The sequence below is a fragment of the Peromyscus maniculatus genome, chromosome 21 (genome assembly GCF_049852395.1).
Source record: "Peromyscus maniculatus bairdii isolate BWxNUB_F1_BW_parent chromosome 21, HU_Pman_BW_mat_3.1, whole genome shotgun sequence".
Classification (NCBI taxonomy): Eukaryota; Metazoa; Chordata; class Mammalia; order Rodentia; family Cricetidae; genus Peromyscus; species Peromyscus maniculatus.
The window spans coordinates 35,699,327-35,724,041 of NC_134872.1; positions in this window are offsets into that span (position 1 = coordinate 35,699,327).

Consider the following 24,715-nt stretch of genomic DNA (forward strand, 5'->3'; position numbering starts at 1 on the left):
CTAACACAGCAGGCAGGTTTGTTTCGAAGTTCTAACAGAGTCTGGGAGACGTCAGTCAGCAGAGGCTATCAGGAACGAACTGGCCACCTGAGCAGAAGCAAGCAGGGAACCTTTGAGCCTTGGAAAGGCAGGGAGGGGCCAGTCCAGCCCGGAATGGAAAGATTCTCAGGGCTGACAGAGAATCCTTCTGTTAATATGTTCTCAAGTATCTGTTTGTCAGACGCGAAGTGGAACTGGTTGTGAAGATATTTCTGTTTTCTTGTCAAGATTCCCTGAAACATCCAGAGCTCAACCCCTTTTCCTCCTTGCTGGGAATTTGTATGACAATGATGTCCCCCACCTTTCTAAGAAAGGACTTGCAAAGTGATGTGTTTTCCTTCCTTCCTGGATGGTGTGTTTCTTCGGAGGAAGTGCTTTCGCTTGAATATTGGTTATCACAAATCCCAAAGATGGGAGGGAGGGCAAAACTGTATCTATTTTACAGGCGAAGACCTGCACACACACCACTACTGGACACTAGCTTTCTATTAAAGATCTAGAAGGAATCCACACGCAGATCTGACCTTGCCGAATCTGGTTCCACCCCACCCTCGACCCCAGGACAAATTGCCCACCAATTCTAGGTTATTTACCAAATAGAACAATAAAGAATATTTTAGAGGTTGTTAAAAGAAAATACAACTCTCAATAGGATGCAGTTCTGTGGAGAGTAAGCCAAGCAGCCAAGTTCGGCATTGTGGTGATGTCACAGGAGAGCAAGCACACAGTCAGACAGTTACTCTAAGTGTGGTGATGCCACAGGAGGGCAAGCACACAGTCAGACAGTTACCTCTAAGTGTGGTGATGTCACCGGAGGGCAAGCACACAGTCAGACAGTTACCTCTAAGTGTGGTGATGTCACCGGAGGGCAAGCACACAGTCAGACAGTTACCTCTAAGTGTGGTGATGTCACCGGAGGGCAAGCACACAGTCAGACAGTTACCTCTAAGTGTGGTGATGTCACCGGAGGGCAAGCACACAGTCAGACAGTTACCTCTAAGTGTGATGATGTCACCGGAGGGCAAGCACGCAGTCAGACAGCTCTTCCTAGGCATTTAGTCATGGACCCTTAGGAATGACTGCGCATCATAAGATGAATGGCATTCCGCGTTTCTGGAACTCACTGTCTAGAGGACTACACGGGTGACAGATACTGTAACTCTATAAACCTTTGCCACTGCCAAGACTATTCAGTTTTTCTTAAATTTGAACAAAAAAAAAACTTTTTATTCAGTCTTCTGAGTAAAAGAGGAGAGTTAGTTTAAAGACTAACCCTCCTGGCCTGGGGAAATGGCTCAACCGATAAAGCCCATGTAGTACTGGCAGGCAGACCTGAGTTTCAATCCTAGAATGCATGTGGAGCCAGGTCAGCCCAGGACTCCTCTGGGGAAAGTGGAGCTAAAGCCAGGAGAATCCCAGGTGATCCCAGACCTGAGAGCCTGGCATATACTAGTGAAGAAGACCAGATCCTTCTCAAACAAAGGACAAGATGAAGACCAACAAACACCTGAGATTGTCCTATGAGCTTCACACATGCACTGTGCATCCCACCTCCTACCCCAACATTTTACCTGAAGGAAATAAGAATGAGTTACACGTACCCTGTCAGGTTTACAGCTTAAATCTGCCTCACGGTTTCATAGACTAAAGACATGGTTACTAAGTGGAGTGGTTATATGAGGCTGTGGACCCTTAGGAGGTGGGTCCTAAAAGTGGGAAGTTATCTGTTGGGGGCAAGACTTTGAAGGGCATTTGGGGAGCTTGGCACATCTCTCTGTTACTTCCTGACCACCATGAGGTATATTATTTTCTCTGTCATACACCCTGTGTGGTGCTGCCTTGCCACAGGCCACAAAGCAACAGCATCAAATAACCATGAGCAGAACGCTCTTCCCTGAGACCTAGGACAAATCTTTCAGCCTTCATCCTTTTTCTTACTATGGTGTTTACCACAGTGAGGAAAGTTAACGTGGCCTCTGTGTTACCACTGACTTGACCATTTCCCCAAAGGGTCCTAAGGATGCGCTCAGCCCCTGAGACCCCTGCTTACAGCTTTGCCCATGGGGTGATTGAAAGCAATGGTCAGATATTGTTTCTACTAGTTTACAACCTGTTAGTGGCTTCTCAGTCCCTCATTTAAGAGAGCCAAATCCTACAATGATTTACCCAGTTTGACCTCTGTCTCTCCCTCCCACTTCTTCTCTCCAACCCTCATGCCTTATGAACTCTGGCCAGTGGTCATACTCCCTCCTACCACAGGCCCTTTGCTCATTCTGTTCCTGGTACAAAAGAGCTTTTTCTCATCACTGCCCTGTGCTTTTTTTTTTTTTTTTTTTTTTAAACTTTTTTTTGAGGACTCAGCTCAAAGGTTGCTACCTCCAGGACATCTCACCTAACACCTGCCTTAATGCCCCTAGATATCTCTCATAACTTCTCAGCAATCTATTGTAATTTTTTTCACACTATGCAGCTCAATCAAAGCACCTAACAAGTGGTTGGTCTGTCCGAGTCACTTCGCTCTTGGCTCCAAGCACAGGGTGAAGAACAATGGGAACACCACACATGTGCTGGATCAATACAAGTATGATTGACAGGAGCCACCCAGCTTCAGTCCTTCCTCATGGTGGTCCCAGGTGCAGCATAGACACTCTCGGGCTCACCATGGCCCATTTCTATCTAGTGCTTTCTGGTTCATATCTGGGGGGTTCATTTGTCTTTCCTTCCCTGTGGTAGAATATTAGTTAAAAATGTGTTACATTTGTTAATGCTGTAAAACATTTGTTTAATGATGCAAGGATGTGTTGTATTCTTTTATGTTGCATTTGTTTAACACTGTGAAGCTCTGTTGCTGTGCCTGTCTGGAACACCTGATTGGTCTAATAAAGAGCTGAACGGTCAATAGCAAGGCAGGAGAAAGGATAGGAGGAGCTGGCAGGCAGAGAGAATACATAGGAGGAAAAATCTGGGAAGGAGGTAGAGGAGTAATAGATGAAGGAGCCAGCCACCCAGCTGCACAGCAAGCCATGGAGTAAGAAATAAAGAAAGGTGTTAACTAAAGAAAAATAGAGAAAGATAAAAGCCCAGAGACAAAAGGTAGATGGGATAATTTAAGAAAAGCTGGCTAGAAATAAGTCAAACTAAAGCCAGGCATTTATAAATAAGAAAAAGTCAGTAAGTATATTTATCTGGAAGCTGGGTGGCAGGCCCCCCAAAGAGTCAAAGAATAAAAAGAGTAAAAAAAACCAACCAACAACACTTTCCTACCAAGGTCTAAGTGCACTAGAAGAACTCCAGATATTTCCAGAAAGTGTAATTACAGATTTGAGAACTTCCCCTCAAGTAGTGCCAAAGTACTTAGGATTCTTCTCAGTGAAACTTTGCCTCCATTAGCTCGTTCACCCATAGTGGTCTGTTAGAACATCCAAGCAGTTAGTAGAGGCCATGGACAGGAATCACTCCTGGATTGAAGCCTCCAAGCAGGACAGAATCCAGGGACCATCTTAAGATAAAGAATCAGAAAGCATTTAGTATCATTTATAGGTGCAAGAGAAAGCAGCTAGGAAAATAAACCTAAATTAGCATGAGGGAACACGCCGTGTAAAAATAAAATTGTTGAGATTGGAGCAAACACTGAACATGTAAAAACAAAAAACAAAATACCTAGTCTTAGATCCCAGCCTGTTTCAGCAACCTCTGGAGGATGCCTAGGTTAGCAGCCACACAGAGGTGGGTGTCAGGGAAGAGCTGTCAAAGGTGGGTGCCCCCAGGATCTTCCATGTGAAGAAACAGCCTCAGGACTCCATATCCTAAGAACTGTGCAAATCATTCTTGGCAATGTTTCCAGAAGGTTGTGTTTGTTTATCTCTTCCTCTCAGGTGAAGAGGAAGTGAATTGCTTGTGAGAGGCAGTGGCACCCTGGTGCCACAGCAGGGCGCCAGCGCTCTCCCCCAGAGGTTAATGCCTAGTGCAGTTCTTGTAAGGCCCAGCCTGAGCTAGATCAATGGCCAGGAACCTGAGTAAGACTCTTGCACTAGACAATGCTGCCTCAGGGTCTGCAGTCCAAAATACCAAGGACTAGACGAGTTGGGGTTTGGGATTCCTCCACTCCTGCATTTGGGGATATTCGCTGTATGTAATGTAATAAGCTGTATTAAGTACGATTGTGCTTTCACTATGATCCTTAACATTAGATCAGTTTTCCACTGTGTTCTCTTACCAGCATTGAGAAAGTTACAGACTTTGTAGAGTGTCATGTTACAGATTTTGAAATAGGGGATGTTCAACCTGTCCTTTCATCCCTCCACAAGACCTAATAGGCTTGAGATGTTAAGATGCCACACTAGTCACGTTTGTGAAATGCTTACAATTTAAAGTCTCCTTTCTCTGAAATGTGTATAATTAACCCTTAGTTTGTGACCATAGTTCAATTAAAAATCTTTATCTACAAACACTGATATCCATGCAATGGCTGGTGATGATTTTATGGTCACAGTTAACACTTACTGAACTCTAAACCAGCGTGTGTGTGTGTGTGTGTGTGTGTGTGTGTGTGTGTGTGTGTGTGTGTGTTGTATTGTGCTGTTTTGTTTTTCCTTTTTCCTCCTTCGAAGACAATATGTTTCTACATATCAAAGCTGGTCTGGAACTCAAGATCTTCCTCCTTCATCCTCATGACTGCTGAAATAGTAGCCATACAAGACCACACTCAGCCTTAAGTTTGTTTTAAATAGTCTTAATCTTAGTGATGGTGGCACACACCTATGAACTCGGCACTCAAAAACTGAGGCACAAGGATGACAAGTTCAAGACTAACTTTATCCACAAGGTAAGATCCTGCCTCAATCCTGAAACTGAGAAGCTTTTGTAGAGCAAAGGATACGGTCAACAAGGCAAAGTGACAGCCTACAGAATGGGAAAAGGTCTTCACCAACCCCACATCTGACAGAGGACTGGTATCCAGAATATATAAGGAACTCAAGAAATTAGACATCAAAATGCCCAACAGTCCAATTAAGAAATGGGCTATAGAACTAAACAGAGAATTCTCAACAGAAGAAACTCAAATGGCTGAAAGACATTTAAGGAATTGCTCAACATCCCTAATCATCAGGGAAATGCAAATCAAAACACAACTCTGAGATACCACCTTACACCTGTCAGAATGGCTAAGATCAAAAACACTGAAGATACCTTATGCTGGAGAGGATGTGGAGCTAGGGGAACTCTCCTCCATCGCTGGTGGGAATGCAAGCTTGTACAACCACTTTGGAAATCAATATGGTGCTTTCTTAGAAAATTGGGAATCAATCTCCCCCAAGATCCAGCTATACCACTCTTGGGCATATACCCAAGGAATGTTCAATCATACCACAAGAGCACTTGCTCAGCTATGTTCATATCAGCATTGTTCATAATAGCCAGAACCTGGAAACAACCTAGATGCCCTTCAACTGAAGAATGGATAAATCAAATGTGGTACATATACACAATGGAATACTACTCAGCAGAGAAAAACAATGACATCATGAGGTTTGCAGGCAAATGGGTGGATCTAGAAAAAAAATCATCCTGAGTGAGGTAACTCAGACTCAGAAAGACAAACATGGTATGTACTCACTCATAGGAGGATACTAGATGTGGAACAAGGATGACTGGACTGCTACTCACATCACCAGTGAGGCTACCTGGAAAACAGGACCCCAAGAAAGACACGGGGATCGCCCAGTGATGGAGAAATGGCTGAGATCTACATGAACAACCTGGACATGAGTGGGGGTAATGAAGGACGAGGGTAGAGGGAAAGAGAGCTTGGGGGAGCAGGAGATCCCAGCTGGATCAAGAACAGAGAGGGAGAACAAGGAATAGGAGACCATGGTAAATGAAGACCACATGAGAATAGGAAGAAGCAAAGTGCTAGAGAGGCCCACAGAAATCCACAAAGATACCCCCACAATAGACTGCTGCCAATAGTCAAGAGACAGCCCAAACTGACCTACTCTGGTGATGGGATGGCCAAACACCCTAATTGTCATACTAGAAACCCCATCCAATGACTGAGGGAACTGGATGCCGAGATCCACGGCTAGGCCCCGGGTAGAGCTCCGGGAGTCAAATTGGCGAGAAAGAGGAAGGTCTATATGAGCGAGAATTGTTAAGACCAAGGTTGGATAAAGCACAGGGACAAATAGCCAAATGAATGGAAACACATGAACTATGAACCAATGGCTGAGGGGCCCCCAACTGGATCAGGCCCTCTGAATAGGTGAGACAGTTGATTGGCTTGATCTGTTTGGGAGGCATCCAGGCAGTGGGACCAGGTCCTGTGCATGAGCTGGCTGTTTGAAACCTGTGGCTTATGCAGGGTTGTTTGGCTTGGCCTGGGAGGAGGGGACTGGACCTGCCTGGACTGAGTCTATCAGGTTGATCTCAGTCCTCAGGGGAGGCTTTGCCCTGGAGGAGGTGGGCTGGGGGGAAGGGGAGAGGGGGAGGAGGGGGGAGAACAAGGGAATCCATGGCTGATATGTAGAACTGAATTGTATTGTAAAATAAAATAAAATTAAATTAAATTTTAAAAAAAGATTCTGCCTCAACAAAGAAATACATGAATAAAATAGTAAATAAATAAATAGATGAAGAATGACTCAGTGGAAACTCGGGGCCTTACCTGTGTGAACTGTGTGAACTTTCAATCAATGTGAATAACTGTATTCTGTAGATGTTTGTATGTTTTTCTTTATAAAAGGCTTTTTCCAAAATTGAAGGCTTTAATGCAACACATCTATGTAAAAGGGACAAAGATGTCCGCTGTGCCTTATCCTGTCCTAGGGACTGTGATGTTCCCCGTGAGAGGATGGATGCTTCTGTTCCTTAACTCTGCATGCATCATCAGAACTCTGAGATGCAGCACAGTCAGAAGGCAAAAAGACAACCAGTGGGGCCTTCAGATTGCACCCTGAGGTGGCACTAAGGTACATCATTCATCAACTCACCAAATATCCAGCCTGTCTCTATTTGCCTGGCTGCTGCAGTGAAAAGCCTCTCTGTGTCTTTGGCCAAATGAGGAAGCTTCAGGAGCTCATGATAAACATGTTCCTAAAACAGTAATGGAAAATAAAGCACATCTTTACAAATGTGTACTCTGCCCACTGTTCTAGAATTTATCCAACCGATCTCACATCAGAAACATGATTAAACCTACTGCTGTGGCTTGTGTTCCTCAGAAGTTCATGATTTGGAGACTCCACACTCAGATAAGCAGTTATGAGAGGAGGAACTTTGTGTAGGTGATTGGATAAGGAAGGCTCCACTGTCACTAATAAGCGGTTCCATTTATAGAGTATGGCATCAATGGTTTACTTCAGGAGTGGGCTTTGTGAAAGGTGAGCTCTTTCAGGCACACATGCTCTGTCTCATCATTGTTGCCCTCTGCCATATTTTGAAGCAGCAAGAATAATAACCTGTTCTTTATCAATTCTAGTCTGAGGCATTATGTCATAGTAACAAAAAGGGGAAAAAAAACAAAAGCAAAGACACTTGTAAGCACAATCTTAGAAATAGAGAATAGAGACCATAAAATTTAAAACACATCAGTCTTTGGAAGTCTTTGGAGCCAGGCCTGATGATGTCAACTGTAATTGCAGCAAGGGGAGACTGAGGCAGGAGGACTACAAGCTGAAGGTCACCCAAGGCAACTTAGTGAGATTATGTCTGGAAACAAGAAGTTAAAAGGGAGTGTTGGAGCTGTCACTCAATGTAGAGTGCTTGCCTAGCAGGAGCAAGGCTGTGGATGGGTTCAGTCCTCAGGAAAACACACACACACACAGACACAGACACAGACACACACACACACACACACACACACACACACACACACACACACACACATACACACACACACACACACACACACACACCTGCATTTTAGCATGTCTCTCTTCTTTCTACTTGTTTTTTTAAGTTAAACTTGAAGTGTGAGTCCTTTAAGTTCACTCTAAAAGGTAGTTTTGCAAAGATGATATTGAGTATGGATCACCTTGAACAGCTCAGAGGAGAGGATTTCTTATGTGATTCTGGGGGATCCTCATTGGAAAGGAGGATAAAACAAACTGGATAAAACCTGCAACTTGCCATGTCTGGGAGCCCCTGAAGTCATACATTTCATATAATTGACTTTACAACTTAAAGAACAGCAGCATTGATTTATAACTTTCCACACTGTGTTTTGCTTGCCATTCACCTGCTTTTCATCTGTCCATCCTTCCTTCAATTTAGTCATAAAACTCCAAACTTAATACTTTTAGGACCTATTATGCACTAAGTAGTCATTCCTGCATGAAATACAAAGATGTATCAGGCAGGCCTTGCTCTTGAGAACTACAGAACATGATAGAGTTCTAGCAATAGTTAACATATACTGAGGGCACATCCTGAGGCAGGCTAATTGGTAAGCATTGTATCTACCATCTCACTAAATACTTATATGTTAAAACCAGAGATATTAGTACACCTACTTCATACATGAGGTGACTCAGAATTATTTTTTTAAAAATTGTACAAGTTCAAAATTTTGAATCTATACTTAGATCCCGGAATTATTCTTTAACACCATGTTTCTGTCAAACAATGATGATGAGGCTGGGCATGTCCATCTCTACACCAGCCAATAGATTGGTATATTAATTATGGAAATGCTGATGTGATTACAGAAGACTCTGGCCCCCAGATGACAGTCTGGAAGCTAAAATTCGACCTCGTGACTTTAATGAGTAGAAAATCTCATCTCTTTAAAGTCTAATCCATGGTGGTGAAGATAGGTGGTGATTCATATAGTCATTCAGGGACTGTCTTAGTCACTGTTCTATTGCTGTGAAGAGGCACCATGACCGGGACAACTCTCATAAAAGAGAGCATTGAATGGGGGCTTGCTTGCAGCTTTAGAGGTTTAGTCCATGATCATCATACGAGAAACAGGCAGTTGATAGCTTTACATCCTGATATGCAGTCGGCAAGTGAAGAGAGAGCCGCTGGGCCTGGGCTGGGCTTTTGAAACCTCGGTCCCCTTGCCCCAGTGACACTCTTCCCTCAACAAGGTTCTACTCCTACTCCTTTCCAAACAGCTCACCAACTGGGGACTAAGCATGCAAATATATGAGCCCATGGGGTGCTGTAGGATAATGCCCTTACACACTGATTTAATAAAAAGCTGATTGGCCAGTAGCCAGGCAGGAAGTATAGGTGGAGTGAACAGATGAGGGGAATTCTTAGAAGAGGAAGGGCTGAGTCAGGGGTCTCTAGCCAGACACAGAGGAAGCAAGATGACAAGGCAGAACTAAGAAAAGGTACCAAGCCATGTGGCTAAACATAGATAAGAATTATGGGTTATTTTAAGTGTTAGAGCTAGTCAGTAATAAGCCTGAGCTAATCGCCAAGCAGTTATAATTAATCCAAACCTCTGTGTGTTTATTTGAGGGATGCGAGTGGGAGAGATTTGTCCTGACCACCAGCTGGCCAGGACACAGAAAAACCTTCCAACTACATATGGGGGGCCATTCTCATTCAAAATGCCACATTCCACTCCCTGACCCCTATAGGTCTGCAGCCATATCATAATGCAAATGTATTCAGTCTAACTTCCTAAGTCTCCACAGTTCTTCCGTCTTAGCCCTATTTAAAAGTTCAAAGTCCAAAGTCTCTTCTGACACTCATGATAATCTCTAAATTGTAACCCCCTGTGAAATCAAAACAAAAAAGTAGATCACATACTTCCAACAGATGGTGGCACAGAATATACATTACCATCCTAAAAAGGAAGAAACAGGACATACTGAGGAAATTCTGGACTGCAGCAAATCTGAAAATAAATAGGGCACATTCAAAAACCCCACAACTTTGTGTCTGATGCTAAAGGCTTTAGTAAATGGCTCTTCTCTTCCAGCTTTGCTGTTTATAATGTACTTCTCTCTCAGGCTGGTTCCACACTCTATCTGCTGCTATCCTTGGCAGGTATCCAGTGACTCTAGCATCTCCATCATCACCTTGGGGTTTCCAGTGCAATCCAGGCTTCACCTTTACAGTTTCACATAGTGGCCTTTCTGGACCTCCTTGTGGTGATTCCCCAGCGACACTTCTGACTTCAGTGGATTTCCTTAACAGTGGAGGAAGATTCCACAACTCATTTTGTCCAGTGTTCTTCTTGACTCTAAAGGTAGAACTACCTTGTTGCTGAAGCTACCAAGTTCTTCTACTTGCTGAGACAGGAACCTGGTCTCCTCCTTGAATTGCATTTACATAAATTTTCTCTAGTTTTTTAGGCCTGCATAGTAAATCCATCAGGCTCCCCCCCCCCCCAGATTGCAGGATTATCTGGATGGACTCTTGCTCTGAAGTTACTACTCTTTTTATTTTTTTAGCCTCAGGCCTTCCTTTAAACTTTTTATCTCCTTCAGCACATGACTTGGTTCCAATATTACATTTCTAGGTGTTCCTTTTCTCTTCAAACTGTACATACATTTTGCTTTTCATTTTTCCCTTCTTGCTTTTTTTCATGGTACATTTGCATAAGGGGTATCATTTATAACCACACAGCACACTCAATACTAGTCTATCCTAAAATGTCCTCAGCCAATGGCAATGATCCATAACTCTTCAATTTATCCTCCAGCAAATTTTTAGAATAAGGGCAAAAAGCAGCCACATTCTTTGCCAATATATCACAAGAATGGTCTGTAGGCCAGACAACATTACTCTTTCTCTTTGGAAAGCACTCAAGCTGGACATGCATAGTCTACATCAGCCTCAGCACTACTATCATCCAAGATCCTACTAGGATAGCCAATTAAGCATTCAAATGATTTTCTAATCCCAAGTCCCCAAATCCACACTCCACCAATGAGTAGTAGGTCAATCTTGTCACAGCGGTCCCCAGCTCCTGTTATTACTAACAGCTGTCTTAGTTACCATTCTAGTGCTGTGAAGAGACACCATAACCAAGGCAACTCTTATTAAAACAACAACAACACAAACATTTAACTGAGAGCTTGCTTATAGTTTTAGAGGATTAGTCCACAAACATCATAACAGGAAGTGAACAAGAATGGCTCTGGAGAAGTAGCTAAGAGCTTTGCATTCTTGATCCATAGGCAGCAGGCAGAAAGAGAGAGAGAGGAGAGAGAGAGAGAGAAAGAGAGAGAGAGAGAGAGAGAGAGAGAGAGAGAGAGAGAGAGAGAGATTGAGAGAGAGACTGGGCCAGAGATGGACTTGTGAAACTTTAAAGCCCACCCCCCAATGACATACTTCCTCCAACAAGGCCACACCTACTTCTACAAGTGCACACTTGCTAATCTTCCCTAAACAGTTCACCATCTAGGGACTAAGCATGCAAATATATGAGCTTATGGGGGGCAGGGTCTTCTTGCTCAAACCACCACAGAGGCTTGGGCTGATATAGAGAAAATTAAATGACTGTCAAGAAGAATTTTCAAGTCCATGTCTCTTCTGCTTGCATTCCATTGGCAAAGGTTAGACCAGCAATCAAAATTGTCTTCAGCTTAGCAGATTTTTTCCAAGCCACAACTATACATTAATGAGGGAGAACCAGCAATCAAAATCGTCTTCAGCTTAGCAGATTTTTCCAAGCCACAACTATACATTAATGAGGAAGAACATTGGCCATTACCTAGCAACCTTGTCTGTATGAAGTCTCTATGGGATGAGTCATATGAAGGGAAAGAGATTTAAAGGCTGTGCCATATAACATGCCAGCATTTGGAAGTCAAGCAGCTGATGAAGAACCAACAAAAGAGTGAGAAGGAGGATGCAGCAAACAGAAAGGACCTCAGATAAGTTGTGTTAAAGATTCCAAATAAAATGAACATTCCATGCACATAAACAGGAGAATGAATGACCATTAGACCCCATCAAGAGTCAGGTAGTTTGGAGACAAAGACAAGGCCTTTGACTTAAAAGTAGGCAAGGTCGAAGACTTTGAGAGAAGTGAGTTTCATGGAGCAGTAGTCATAAAATCCTGGTGAGAATATCTTAAGAGAATAATTGAGGGGCCAGTGAGTATAGTGGGACCAGCAAGAGACTCTGTAGGGAAGTGGAGAAGTGAGACAGGGTTGAAAATGATGAGTCAAAGAAGAAAAAAAGTCTTGAGAGCTGGTGACATAACTGAGTATTTGCAGAGTGATGGAAATGACCCAATCAAAAAGGAAGAAATAATGGTATGGAGGAGGAACACAGAAAATGTGACTGCACTATTCTGTTGCATGAGAGGGGTGGTATCCAATGAATGAGCTGTCATAGGGTCTGGGCTTTGGCCAGGAGCAGCCTAATCAATGACAGAACACAGTCACAGATGATACAGGCTGGTAATAGGTGATGGCAGGTGTGGTGATGAGATCTTGATTAAGGGTTTGTGTCCGTGCTTCTCCATTTCAGAAGGAGGGGGACTAAGGAAAGCGAAGTTAAGGATCTGAGTGGAAAGATGAATGTGAGAGATATATTTTCAAAGAAAATGGAAGAGAAAACGACTTAGGAAGTAAGTTGTGATGGCTATTCTCGGTTGTCAACTTGACTACATTTAGAATGAACCAAAACCCAAAAATACAGGGCACACCTGGGAGGGATTTTTGCTTAATTTTAAATAGGAAGATCTACTTCTAATATAGATCTTGGAGGTAGGAATGCATGCCTTTAATCCAGATCTTGAGGTGAGAAGACTCATCTTTAATCCAGGTTATTGAGCAGGGAAAACCCATCTTTGATCTGGGCTACATCTTCTTCTGGAAGCCTATAGACAGGCATGGAGGAAGGAATCTTTTGCTTTCCCTGCTTACTCTCACCTCACTAGCAAGTCCATTCTTCCACTGGCCTTAGACCCTACTTCTTCAGGGTTCCAGTGTATCCTGAAGGCCAACTGAGATGTCCAGCCTCAAGGACTGAGCAACTACTGCATTCTTGAACTTTCTGTTCACAGCCAGCCATTGTTGGATTAGCTGGACTGTGTCCTGTAAGTCATTGTAATAATATTCCGCCCCCAGTTTCTATCTAAGTTCTGTTACTCTAGAGAACCCTAGCTAGTACATAAATCTTGAGTCAAAATAGAATTAAGAGTCACTTGAGGTCCGTAACTGTGGTGTTAAAAGACCAAATCTGCCTAACTGTGTTTTCTGCATCTATAATCATTCACACAGGACAATCACAGAGTAAACAGAGATCAGATTTAGCCTCTGTGCCTTCAGCAGGCATATAGGGAAAAGCAAGATTGGTGACTTCTTGTGGAAAAGAACGGAATAGATGTGAACTGTGAACTCTGATCCAGATTGGGAAGAAAAAGGGCCCATTATTGGGTAGCTAGCATTCCCTAAGAGGATCGGTAGACTATGAGTGTCAGGATAGATAGAGTGATCCACTTGGGGATTTGAAGATGAAAAAAAAAAAGGAGGATTCCAGAATGGGCTGTTTAACATTTGAATGTGTTTATGAATTTATATTAATGGTTCCTTTGCTTTATAGGGAAAACACTGCAAAATCTACTCATCCATTACCAGACATTCACAAATGGACTATGTGAAAGAATGAAGCTTATTTTCTTAGTTATTGCCATCAATCTTTCATGTGTCAAGCTAATTGATTATAAAAATTCATTTATTTGAAGATGATGAAAATTATAATCTAGTATTAAAATGTCTGAGGTCAATGTTCAAGCACACTTTTACTTAAATCAATGGAACTCTCCCAAGGGTCACAAATCAGTAATCACATTGCTCCTATGGAGAGATGGGCAGTAGGCACTGGAGAATCCTTGGAAGCTTGTGGTCCATCTTGCCATGCATGATGGGACTACAGATACTTGGTTTGGGGGATCCAGACTTAGGACTTCACACTTAGGATGTATGAGGACTTGAGTTTGAACCCCAGCATCCATGTAATAAGCCAGGAATGGCTGCAGATGCCTGTAAACCCAGATTTGAAAAGCAAAGACAGGGCTGGAGAGGTGGCTCAGAGGTTAAGAGCACTGGCTGTTCTTCCAGAGGTCATGAGTTCAATTATCTAGCAACCACATGGTGGCTCACAACCATCTGTAATGAGGTCTGGTGCCCTCTTCTGGTGTTTAGGTACATGCAAGCAAGCAGAACACTATGTATAGATAATAAATAAATAAATAAAAAAGAAAGAAAGAAAAACAAAGACAAATAGATTCCTAAGAGCTCACTGGCTAGCCAGCCTTCCAAAAAGGACAAGCTCCCTGTTCCCAAAAAGATCCCAGCTCATGGCAATAAGGCTGAAGGCAAAGAGGGAGATACCTGGTGTTTTCTTCTGGTCTCTTCATATGCATCCTTGAGTAGGCATACATACACATTCATATCCATGCACCACACACCCAAGCAACATAAGATACACTTACATACAACATATACACACACACCACACATGTATACTACATATACACAAAATACACACACACACACACACACACACACACACACACACACATACTCACACTCATCCACTCATACAGAATTTAAGTTCAGTTCTATCAGAGTTGATTTCGGATCTACCTGGGTTTTAAAATACGGCTTCTTTTATCTTTAAATTTTAGAGGATATCCATGCCTACTCAGATTCACTTCTAGCGACCAGAGAGCTTCGACACAGTCGCTAAGCTCAGGAGTTAACAGCTCAGTGTGCCAGGAATTTTGTGCAGTCCTTGAAGTCAAAAGTCAGCAGAAAGGGCTTCCAACAACACTTTGTAAGGAACACACCGCCAGAGCTATCAAAGGGCCGCCTGTGAGAAGTCTTACTGCGCTGGGGACACTGTTTTCCCAGATGCTTTTGTTTAGTAGTAACATCGAATCACGGGTGGGGGAGTGTGGGGGGTGAGAGCCAGGTGATCCAGGCTTCAGATGGAGCCAAACAAACCACTGAAATAGAAAGGGCTCAGAAGCCTTTTTGGTAGCATGCTCAGGGGACTGTGGCAATCTCCACACTCCTAACAGTAGAACCAAAGGGGGAAAGGCAGCCACATATGTCTGTCTGTTCTGATGAACAGTGACTTCTGCCACACCCCTTTCATAAAGCAACCTCTGTACACATGACTGGAAAAGGAAAAGGACTGTGAAAAGAGGGTGTGGCTTTCCTTTCCTAGGGATGGTTGACATATACTGTGTGTACCATACACATGGGCACACACATATATACTCCTAATTGTTTCCATTTCAGTATGTTCATTTTCAGGTAAAAAGAATGAGGTGCTAAAACACACAGACTTTCTCAAAGATCTGTGTCAAATACAAGGAAAGACTCTACCTCCTGACTCTCAGCATGTTCTTGTCTCCTCTGGAATAACACTGGTGTTTTGATGACTTTTAACCCGTTAATACACTTTAAACATCTCCAAGTCTTTATCTGGCACTGTATGAGAGGTTTTGCATTTTAATGTGAGACTTAAATATAAACAGTATATGGAACAAGCACAATTATGGATGTGCAGGAATATGGCGAGCCATCTGGAGGCTCTACAGTATTGACTTGCCATTAGGAAATGCAGTGGCCCCTTTGCTTCAACATCTGGGCATCTGACCCACTGGAGTCTGAAAATATTCCTTTGAAATAATTGCTTTGTGCTGAATATGGAGCTTCCTTCCATGAGTAACACAATGTAGCTATTTGCATGGCATTGTCATGGCATTTGACATTATAAATAATCTAGGTATAATTTATACTGTACAGGATGGTGTGCATAGTTATGTACAAATGTAAACTGAGCATCACTGGATTCTGGTATCCATAGAGCTGGACCTGATGGCTCCTCCACAGGTATGAAGGGACCATTGTGTTAAACTTTAATCACAGTAAATGAGATATTGGAGGAAATAACAAAAGAAACCAGCAACACTCAAATGACTTTTCCCCATGAAGCCAAGGAATATAGGAATAGCCTGATTCATCCTTGTGATTTTCTGAAAACAGAGATATGAAAGGTTATTGGGCATTTTCTATGAATGTACCAGTTCACACAGAAGCTGTTTATCAAATCTAGGTAAGACGCATTCTGTCACACACACGTGCATGCGCGTGCATGCGTGCACATACACACACACACACACACACACACACACGCTCTAAAGTCACACACACACACACACACACACACACACACCCCACACACACATACACACACAGAGACAGAGACAGACAAATATACACACAGGAAAAGAGACACAGGGAGACAGAGACACACAGAAAGAGACAGAGACACATAGTCACACACACAGACATACAGACAGAGAAAGAGAGAGAAAATCCGATATAGTAAGACAGAGATATATAGAGATAAAAACACAGAGAGACAAAGAAAGACACACATACAGAGACAAACAGACAGACAGTCACACACACACAAACACACACACACACACACACACACGCTCTAATGTGCTCCTTCTCGGAGGCAAGACCCGCATTCCCAGCAGGGCAGCCAATCAGGCAGAGCTCTTATTGACAGGGCACCGGCTGTCCTTTAGTCTGAGACGCCCCCACCCCTGCTGGCCCTTAGGGAAAGCAGCAGCGCAGCAAGCAGGTTGCCAGGCCTAAGCCTGAGAGGAGACCCAGCTCAGCTGCTGAGAAAAAGGCCGGCAGCAAAGGTCAGCTGCGATATGAATCTCCACAGTGGACAGCAAGAAAGCTAGGAAATCAGAGCAGCAATCTCAGCACGGGCCTCCTTGTTTTCTGGTCACCAAACAGTGCCCCTTGCTTATCTTTAAGCAGTGAAGCTACCTGTCTGTTGACACATGAATGAGGTAAAACGAATGAAATGGTTATTTAAATTGTTCTTTTCTTAAATCACTTGTACACCACCTCTCTTCCCCCTTCGCTTTCTCTGGTGGAGACCCCATAGTTAGCGTGCTGCCTAGGAATTCAGTAACTCCCATCCCAAAGACTCTCCGATTTGGTGTAAGTTCCTATCAGTCACATTTAAGTCTGTATATTTAATTCTCTGTCAAGCCTGTGTGTGTACGTATTGGTTGTAGTAGTTTAAAATACATTAGGGAGCGCGAACACAGGGCTCCACACGCACAGTGCATAGAACCACTGAGATACTGAGGCATGCTTCTAACCCTTCCCATTTATATTTTTGCAAAAGAGGGAAAAGAAATTCAGATGATCCCTTGATTAGCCAGGGACACTGCCACTGACTTTCAGAAGTCTTTCATGTGGTACAGTGTTTGTCTCATTGTCTTCCTGTTTCTTCTCTCTCTCTCTCTCTCTCTCTCTCTCTCTCTCTCTCTCTCTCTCTCTCTCTCTCTCTCACACACACACACACACACACACACTTCACTTTGAAGCCATGAATGGGTTAAATAATTCTACCCAATATTAATATATATGCAGCCCTGCCTACTTGTCTTTGATGTTGACATGAATATTTGCATTGCCATGACCTTCCCTCACCCAAACAAGGAGGTGGACTTACTTTTCATTGTAACCTGAACTCAATCTAATTCTTACTTCGACAGTTTCAGTCTACTCTCAGCTGGCCTGAAAACTCCTACTGTTCTTAAGTTCTCTTTATCACTAATGTCATTGCTATGGTCCCAGAGAGCAGATAGAGATTTAAATGGCTAGGACGACAAGGAAGCTCGGCAAGGATGAAAGCAGACATTAACTTCACGATGGCTGTCAGGCTATGTTCACAAGAATAAATCAATTGTGTGGCTGCATCGAAGTCCTTTTAAATGACAGATGTGGCTTACCCCCTGACTTAATCATAGTCACGTTTCTGTGAAGACAGCCAAGACAGATGGAATACTTTGGCTTGGAAACGTTGTGTATGTCCAGCTCCAGGTATGAGCTCGCTTCCTTTTTGAAGTGCGTCTGCAGTACAGTGCTGTCCTTGCCCTGTAAGAACCGGTTCTGAAGGCCTGTTTCTTCAGTCACTGACATCAAACGAAGCTGTAAAACCAGTTCTTCTCTTAGGCTGTAGCAAGAAAACAAGAGCCTGCTTCTGTAAACTCTTTATGGGATTATGTGCATCTCCCCTAAGCAGACCTGCATTCTTCTCTGAGTACCTGGGATCTACCTCTTATCCATTTCAATAAGCCGTGACTCACTCTTCACAGCCTCTTCCTCATAATTTGAGAATCTGATGTCATCTCCTGTTCTCCAAGGCACCCGGCTGTTTTCTCCTCCTGAGATGAATTCATACCCTGGGAAGTTGGAAACTGCTGCCTTGGGCTTGAATCTTGACCCAAAAGGTCGTGAATGAGACAATGGTCCATTTAAAAGTGGGTTTCTAGTTAGAGGTAATAACATAAAATGTTTGTCTTCATAAATATTTTGAAAGCTTTGTGAAATAAAGTGCAGGGACAGATTACTCTGTGTGTGTGTGTGTGTGTGTGTGTGTGTGTGTGTGTGTGTGTGTGTGTTCCCAAGTAATTGGATATAGGGACTACAAAGAAACCAACTATTCAATGTTTCCACTGAAGTCCTGGGAACAAACAAGTAAGATGAGCAACAGACTCTGAGCAGTCAAGACTCTCTCCCACCTACTGCAGAGTTGAAGGCTTTTGAAAAACCATCCAAAGTAGCTAAACTCCAAATGGTTGAATTACAGAGTAAAGTGTTGGCTTGGATCAACATAAACACCTTGTTCTCAGATCTTCCCCATTGCCCCCCAGGACTGCTGGGGCTCCCTTGATTCAAGTGGAGTGTCCAGTTCTGCATGTGAGCTCAGACTGTGACAATAGATAGTCCAGTGGCGAAGACTTGGGATGTAGAAACGCGAGGTCTCCTGCTCTCTTAAGCCCTCAGCACCACGGCCTGGTGCTCCTTCTCTCTGTTTTCCTCAAACCTATTTTACCTCTTTGCCTATGCGACGGCACCTCCCTTCTCCAAAGGCAAAAGAAACTGAAGCCAAGAACTCTCCTCTGCACAGAAAACTCAGCACTTACTGACTTCTAGATTCCTGTTTTTCTTTCTGTCTATCACAACAGGAGAGGCTGAATTCCTACTGCATAGTATTTGGCTCTTTCGCTTGGACTTTGCATCTTGTTCTCTTGGGTCTCATGGAGAACCTCACTCTCCTGATTTCTTCCGCACTTTTTGGCATCCAGTCTCTCCCTCCCCACTGGCATCCACACCTTCCTCACTGAAGACCTGCCATGGCATGAACCACACCTCCTAAAGTCTTGAGTAAATATTTCTCCCAGGACATTTAAGTGTCTAACAAGTTTCTGGGAAGATATTTGAGATCACTGTTGACCAGAGGAGTGTCAATCCAAACCCACAACGAGCTGCCAGTTTATCCTCACTAGGATTAGCATCTAGAGCCAAACCAAACCTTAGAAGAAAAGAGGTGTTGACAAAGACATGGAGAAATGGTGATCTTTGTAAACAATAGGAACATAACATGGTGCAGCCACCATAGAAAACCATATGAAATATTTTTTAAAACCATTAGAAATAAAACTATCATATTGCCTTGCTATGGAAATCAGAATCTGACATGTTAACATTCTTTTCATTTTTGACTTTTTAAAGGTTTATTTTTATTTTTGAATTATATCGACAGAAGTGTGTCTGTATGGAGTATGTGCACATGTTAGTGCAGGTACCCATAAAGGCCAGAAGAGGGCATCAGAAACCCTAGAGCTGGAATTACAGTGTGGCTATGAGCTGCCCAATGTAGGTGCTGCAAACTGAGCTCAGGTTCTCTGCAAGAGCAATATGCACTCTTAGCTGCTGTTCCATCTCACTAGACCTTGAGATACTACCATTCTTATGTGCAGTACTATTCACAATTGCCAGGATGATGAAGAAACAACCCAAATGTCCATTGAAGGGTGGACATATTTTAAAACTAACAGATACAGATATGCATACATACATATGTATATGTACATATATAGATATAATGAAATACTATTTAGCCTTTCAGGCTTGAAAAAAATAGTGCAATATGCAACTACAAGGATAAATTTTGATGACACAGGGAATGAAATAAGCCAGCTACAGAAGAGCTGGTGCATGATCCATCTTAATGGGGCATCTAAAGCAGTTCAATTCTTAGACAGCTGAGTAGCGAGGGAAATGCAAATCAGTGAGGTATAGTCTCAATTACACTGAAGGAACAGGTTTAGACACTTGTTATACAACAGTCCCTAAAGTTACCAAAACTGCACTGTAAAAGTGCTAAGAGGACATATTGTATTTCAAGTGCTCTCACCACAACAAAAATAATTTAACAGAACAATTTCTCCCCCACAATTCCAATGTCACCCTTTCTTCTCATTTTTATTTCTTTAAATGCAAGACTGTGTATTTGATTTCTAAAAAAAAAAAAAAAAAAAAAAAAAAAAAGCCTTTGACATTGTACTTGGATTCTCCCGCTCCTTCACACATGACATAAAATCAAGTTCCAAGCCATCTCATGATGTCAATTGTCCTCAGGAGCTGCTTCCATCTCTGCTCTGCCCCTGGAAGTTCCATCCCATCTCTGCCCTGCATCCTGGAACAGCATTCCTGTCATTCATTTCTCCCTTCTGTGGCCTGTGTAGTCTGTAGACTCAAAGGCTATGGTCTTCTAGCTCACATCCAACTGACATTTTCTCATAAAATCTTCCCTTTCACCATGGTCTGGTAAAATGCCTTCCAAGGCACTGGTATAGCACTCCTCACTGGACTGACATTTCCTGTTCAGTTGTCTATGTCCACTCCTTTACTGTAGAAATTCTGCTTCTCTTGTTCACCATTGCCCTCTAAATCTTGGCAGAACATCTACCATGTGGCAAATACTCTGACTAGATTTTGTTGTTACTGTCATCCTGGCCAGGATCAAATCCAAGGCTTCATTCATACCAGCCAAGGAGGCCTTTACCACAAAGATACACTCTCAACCCATAGAAATAGTTATTAAATAAATTAACTCATCCATAAATAACTGAAGCATTTTAAGACAAAATGGGAATTTTAAAAACTGAGTGGTGAGAGAGAAGATATATAGTCACTGTATCTGTTTCTATCATAAAATTTTGAAAACGCACTTGTAAACATTACTTTGCGTATATCAAACAAATCCCATCAATTACCCCCCTTTTCTCATTCTTCACCCCTCTTTGTATCTGTGCCATTGGTCAAGCAATTGGGCAAAGGTTTCTCACTACGGCAGGGCATGCTTGGCTATCTTGTAATTCTGGTTTTGACCATGAGGTCAGTGGAAGAAAGCTCCATTGTCAATTTCTATCTAGAACTTGACTGGCTGCATATTTCTGATAGCTCTTTTGTGCCTCATCGGTACCATGGAAAGAACATTCTTGGGGTCACCAGATGGTTCAGCTGTCTTGGACTGTATGTACCTTTTATCCCGTGGTGATTAGTGGAGTCATTCAGAAGCAACAAGTGGGCCCTTGGAGAAGGATCTGGGCAAGGGGTGGGTACACTGAAGCATACAACTCCTTCCTAACTGATGAATTTCAAATTAGCATAAGAGACATATATAGATAATGAGAGTCCCAGGGACATAGCCACATAACTCCATGCTGGAGTTTAGTTCAGCCTAGCCCAGCTGACTCCAAGTAACATGAACATTTGGTTATTAGATTGCCTTCATACACTTAGAAGAAGTCATTGTTAATAGGTTTCACTATTTCCAGGCATATCATATTGACCCTCTACTTAACTGTGCAGTTTCCATGGTTATAGGCAGAAGGAATACATTTGCTTTTGCACACAGTTCTGACTGAACCCATGAGGAGTTAACTGAGGTTCAGAACATTAACTGTTTATACTCCAAACCAGACTGGCCACTGAGCTCCACAACCCTGGACAGGAGCAGCACAGCCTGAAGCTGCTAGTACTACAGCTGTGACCCCAACCCAAGGCCTCTTCTTGGACCACTCTCAAAGGTCCCAGTCCATGGGAGGGTCTAAATGCCACCAGGTAAGCCACACTGGACTCCTTGTTTTGTCAATGTGGAAGTGAGAAGACTTGGACTTTGCAGTTTCCATTAGAGAAATTTGAGCTGTACCTCCTTTCCTGTGGCACTCAGTGGAGCCACCAGGAGTAGCAAGTGTGCCCCCGGAGAAAGAGCTGAGCAAAGGATGGATGTACCACAGCACACAACTCCTTTCTAACTGATGAGTTTCAAATTAATATAAGACAGACATACAATTTCTGTTTGCTTGTTTTGTCTGTGGAGATAGGTGGAGATTAAAATATACATAGTAAATATTGTCGTTAAGTAAGTCTCTATTCTGTGATTTTACATATAAATGATACAATTTATTTGAGAGACTTCTAGTAATTTCTTCTAAGCTCAAGGTGGACTTGGAGAGACTGAGAGAGGAGGAGGAGGAGTTCCAGGTCAGTCGAGGCTACATATTGAGAATGTCTCTCAACACAACACCCACTTCCCTGATGACACTCCTTGAGCCCATAATTGACCTTCCAGGATTCTACCTATTGCAATTATTCCTTTCAAACAGTTTCTCAAAAATGATCTGAAAAGCACTGTCTATCCGAAAGATGGCAGAAACTAAGTGTTTCCCAATAGAGATATTGACAGACAAACTACGGTCATGATTTTATGATATGCTAAGAATTTCACGTGTGGGTTTTTGTTTTGTGAATTCTATTAACTTTTGACTACCAAATCAGGATTAATTTTAAACTCTAATACATTGAAAATTAGCTTTATTGCCACAAATGCAAAGGTTGAAAAAATCAGATTTCAAAAGTTATCTTGAAGAATATTTGTTGAGGGCTGGGTATGTAGCTAGAGTGGTACTTATTATACATGGGAGCGTGGGATGGGTACCTGGCTCTGCTGTCCAGCCCCATATAGAAAAAAATGTTGAATTGAGTGTGATGAAAGAGAAAATGTAGTCCCTATCTTGACTATGTGTTCCAGTAGTTCATTATCTCACACTAAATTTAATACTTTAAAACTAATGAACATAAATACGGCATTTTTTATGTCAACATTTAACCAGATAGGAATGACTCACCGAGACAGAAAAAGGAAGTCAAACATCTCTGGTGAGGCTTTTGATTGCTACAAATTTTGGTATCTGAGCGAAACCAAACACCTATGAGCAACAATGGGGGCCTGTGGCTTTAGAATTGCTGGGAGTGCCAAGTAGCTGAATGGTATGGAAGAGTTCTGTGAACTTTGTTTTCACACATTTACTCATGTGCACATGCATGTGCATATGGTGTGTGTGTGTGTGTGTGTGTGTGTGTGTGTTTACAAGTGTCCTCGCCTGTGCCTGTGTGAGTGCAGATCAGAGCTTCTCTTCTAGATATCTTCTCCATCTCCCCCCACTTTTCTTTATGAGTTAGTTTCTCATTGAACTGGAAGCTCATTAGTAGACTGGGCTAGCCACCCATCAAGCCCCTAGCATCTGTCTGTTTTCGTACTGGGCGGCGGTGGCGGGGGGTGGGGGTGGGTTGGAATTCAGGTCCTCAGGTTGGACAGGCGCTTTATCCACTGAGCCATCCACCAGCCTGTAGAAATTCTATTTTATGATATTAAAACATGTCTGTGCCCAACCATTTATTTGACATTGGAAACAAAACCAGTGAGCAGGCCAAACCACCATTGTTTCCCAACTGGTGTGTAGATAATCAGTAAGACCAGCCAATGCAATCAATTTACACACTGTCTCTAGTTTTTCTCTCTCCTCAAAAGCATCCATTTCTGAATGTGCTTGGAGTTTCTTGTTTTGTTTTTAGACTATAAGTATTGAAAATACTAAGTGCACCATGGTCCACAGCTGTCCTTTCACTGTGTCCCACACTTTAATCAGAACTGGAACCATGTGTGGGTTAGATGGCTGGCACCCTACACAGTGCATTACTCAGCACAGCAAGCTTAGCAAATCCAAACACTGGCGCTCAGTTACCTGAATCACAGACAAACGAGGAATTGCTGTTCAGAATAAGTATGTGTCCTTTGTTGAGATTCAGTTTCAACTGGGCATTTCATCAGGAAAAGCAATTGAAGGGAAATTGCTAGGAAATGTTGTATATTTTTATTCCATCCGCAAAGTGTCCAGCCTTAATTGTACGAGTGCTTGTTACTATCTGGAGGACTTGATTGGCCTTGTATTAGTCTGTGCAGCGCTTGGCTAGAGTCTTTACATCTTGATTTAAAGCCACAGGTGAGGCTCATGAAAAGGCAAGAGTGCACAGCTTCTGGGTTGCATGCATTCATAACCTCTGTGCCTCTGTTTTCTTTTGGTTTCCTTCCTCCTGGGGCTTCTGCTTTATTATTGTTATCTTCTTTGGTTCCGTATCATTTTTAGCACTCTTTAAAAGTTTGGGGGAGAAGGTGTGTAAGGAAAATAAACAGACAAAGCCTGCAGTCCTACAAAAATAGCGTGGTAATTTGATCTGGAAGCAAGTGTTTTGAATTCCAGCTACAATGGTTTGCAGCTCAAAGGTCTGCATCTTGCTGCTTGGAGGAGCACAGCACAGCCTGGAGGAGCACAGCCCAGCCTGGAGGAGCACAGCACAGCCTGGAGGAGCACAGCACAGCCTGGAGGACCACAGCACAGCCTGGAGGACCACAGCACAGCCTGGAGGAGCACAGCACAGCCTGGAGGACCACAGCACAGCCTGGAGGACCACAGCACAGCCTGGAGGACCACAGCACAGCCTGGAGGACCACAGCACAG